Source organism: Giraffa tippelskirchi, chromosome 4 (assembly GCF_054371585.1).
Source record: "Giraffa tippelskirchi isolate mGirTip1 chromosome 4, T2T-mGirTip1v1.2.pri, whole genome shotgun sequence".
NCBI classification, from domain to species: domain Eukaryota; kingdom Metazoa; phylum Chordata; class Mammalia; order Artiodactyla; family Giraffidae; genus Giraffa; species Giraffa tippelskirchi.
The window spans coordinates 105,216,986-105,220,579 of NC_137278.1; positions in this window are offsets into that span (position 1 = coordinate 105,216,986).

Sequence of the window (3,594 nt, forward strand, 5' to 3'; positions counted from 1 at the left end):
GTTGTGAATTACTGAAAACTTTTGGTAGTTGTGACATTCTTTTGAGTGAAATCACCATTTCCAGCTTTGAGTTACAAGGGGTTTTATAGTTCTGTTTTCCTCTGCACTGTTAATAATTTTAATCCTCTTTCAGTATTTTAGTGGCCTTGAACAACTGGTTTAGCTACAATGTCAAATCCTAAGTGTATAATTATGTGCAATGTTCAATACCTCATACTTGTTCAACAGTATAGTGATATCAATGGCATTGAGATGGAATTTTTGTTCTACATATTTTTCAATAATTTATCCTTTCCAGTGTTGAAGATTATATTAAGCTTTAACCTTTTTTAGTTGTTTAAATGAGTAATATTTTCAAAATAATAAAATGACCAATGATATCTCTTGGAATATTCTGTAAAATGTAGTCATAAAGTTCTATTTTCTACATAGAGTTTTTATCTTTTTTCTCTCTGTTGTCTGTCTTACAAATCATATGTGTGTGTGTGTGTGTGTGTGTGTGTGTGTGTGTGTGTGTGTGTGTGCATGAAATAGCAAATTGTTAAAAGAGTTCAACATCTAGGCTTAAAATTTTACTGTGCCAGTATATGTATGACAGTAAAACTTGGTTGAAATTAGAAAGGACTAAAAGTTTACCATCCTAACTATTAAATATCTGTAGGTAATCTGTAAATAAAAAGGTTTCCCCATTTTTACACCTTTTCCCTTAAAATGTTATTATAATTGTATTTTTTTTTACATACACAAGCACAACCTCTAAGGCTATTATCTACAATGTTGATTCTTCAGTTTCAATAACATGGATTTTACCTGGAATTTAAACTCACTTTGGTTTACATTATTTCTAGGATAATTATATCATATGACTGAGATTTCTGTGATAGTGCAATTTACAAATATAACAGTAAAACTTACAAGATTATTAAGGGCATACCATATGTTATAACTAGGGGCTTCCCAGGTGGCACTAGTGGTAAAGAATCTGCCTGCCAATGCAGGAGGCACAGGAGACCCAGGTTCGATCCCTGGGTCGGGAAGATCCCCTGGAGGAGGGGATGGCAACCCACTCCAATATTCTTACCTGGAAAGTCCCATGGACAGAGGAGCCTGGAGGGCTACAGTCCATGGGGTCGCAAAGAGTTGGACACAACTGAGCACGCATGCACGCACAATAAATTGCATTTCATTTTCAATGCAATATACTGGTTCATTTGACTCTTTTCAGAAATGTAATAAATTATATAAACCATAATAATCTGATCAGAACACAGACTCAAGACTAGCAACAGGAACTGTTTAAAAATTACATAATTGTCATTTGTAGAAGTTACAATAACTTAAGACTTTCAAGAAAGCCTTCCTACAACTAAAATATAAAAGACATGTTTGAAACATCTGTCAGTTGCATTAATTGGAGACTTTCCAAATATCAGAAGCCATATCAAAATATGAGATTACATGTGTCTACAATTATTATTGGGGCTCCTCTGTTGGCTCAGATGGTAAAGAATCTAACTGCAATTCGGAAGATTTGGGCTTGAGTCCGGGTCTCGAAGATCCCTTGGGAAAGGGAATGGTTACCCACTCCAGTATTCTTGCTTAGAGAATTCCATGGACAGAGGACATTATTGGGCTACAGTCCGTGGGTTCACAAAGAGTTGAATAGGACTAAACAACTAACAATCTTTCTTTTCACAATAATTATATTATTTTTAAAAGTCTGTGTTTCTAGTTTGTATAATGTCAAACAACTGAAAGAAGTGTTAATCAACTTTCACATTTAGTCAGTGTAAATAGCTAAATCGTGGAAAAAATACAGCTCATTGATAACACTTTTCAAAATATTTTGGTGAACATTATTTAAAAATGACATTAAAATACTGACAATTTATTTTCCACAAAAATTTCTCTGATAAACTTTGTAGTAACAGATGATCAGACCACAGGTAAAATGATGTCCATTTAAATCTGTGAAAGTAATCTTTAGTAAAATGCCTATAAATCTATGCAGACCTAAGAAGTGCAACAGCAATTTTCATGCAAATATAGTACCACATTAGATACAGTCAAGAATTCCTAACAAAGTTTGTGATAATATATTTAATTCAAATCTATTGGAATTTTTTTCCTTTTAAAATATTTGTTACTGAAGGGTAATTGCTTTACAGAATTTTGTTGTTTTCTGTCAAACCACAACATGAGTCAGCCATAGGTATACATATATCCCCTCCCTGTGGAACCTCCCTCCGATCTCCCTTCCCATCCCACCCCTCTAGGTTGATACAGAGCCCCTGTTTGAGTTTCCTGACCCATACAGCAAATACCTGTTGGCTATCTATTTTACATATGGTAATGTAAGTTTCCATGTTACTCTTTCCATACATCTCACCCTCTCCTCCCCTCTCCCCATGTTCATAAGTCTATTCTCTATGTCCGTTTCTCCATTGCTAACCTGTAAATAAATTCTTCAGTACCATTTTTCTAAATTCCATATATGTGCATTAGAATAAGATATTTATCTTTCTCTTTCTGACTTACTTCACCCTGTATTATAGGTTCTAGGTTAATCCACCTCATCAGAACTGACTCAAATGCATTCCTTTTTATGGCTGAGTAATATTCCATTGTGTATATGTACCACTACTTCTTAATCCATTCATCTGTCGATGGACATCTAGGTTGCTTCCATGTTCTAGCTATTGTAAATGGTGCTGCAATGAACAATGGGATACATGTGTCTTTTTCGATTTTGGTTTCCTCAGGGTATATGCCTAGGTGTGGGATTCCTGGGTCATATGGTGGTTTTATCCCTAGTTTTTTAAGGAATCTCCATTCCATCTTCCATAGTGGCTGTATCAATTTATATTCCCACCAACTGCAAGAGCATTCCCTTTTCTCCACACCCTCTCCAGCATTCATTGTTTGTAGAGGTTTTGATGATGGCCATTCTGACTGGTGTGAGTTGATATCTCATTGTGCTTTTGATTTGCATTTCTCTAATAATGAGCAATGTTGAGCATCATTTCATGTGTTTGTTAGCCATCTGTATGTCTTCTTTGGAGAAATGTCTGTTTAGGTCTTTTTCCCACTTTCTGATTGAATTGTTTGTTTTTCTGGTATTGAATTGTATGAACTGCTTGTATATTTTGGAAATTAATCCTTTGTCAGTTGTTTCATTTCCTCCCATTCTGAGGGTTGTCTTTTCACCTTGCTTAGAGTTTCCTTTGCTGTGCAAAAGCTTTTAAGTTTAATCAGGTCCCACACATTTACTTTTGCTTTTATTTCCATTGCTCTAGGAGGTGGGTCATAGAGGATCTTGCTTTGATATATGTCATTGAGTGTTCTGCATATGTTTTCCTTGAAGAGCTTTATAGTTTCTGGTCTTACATTTAGGTCTTTAATCCATTTTTAGTTTATCTTTCTGTATGGTTTTAGGAAGTGTTCTAATTTCATTCTTTTACATGTAACTGCAGTTTTCCCAGCATTTATTGAAGAGGCTGTCTTTGTCCCATTTTATATTCTTGCTTCCTTTGTCAAAAATAAGTTACCCATAGGTGCATGGGTTTATTTCTGGGTTTTCTATCTTGTTCCATT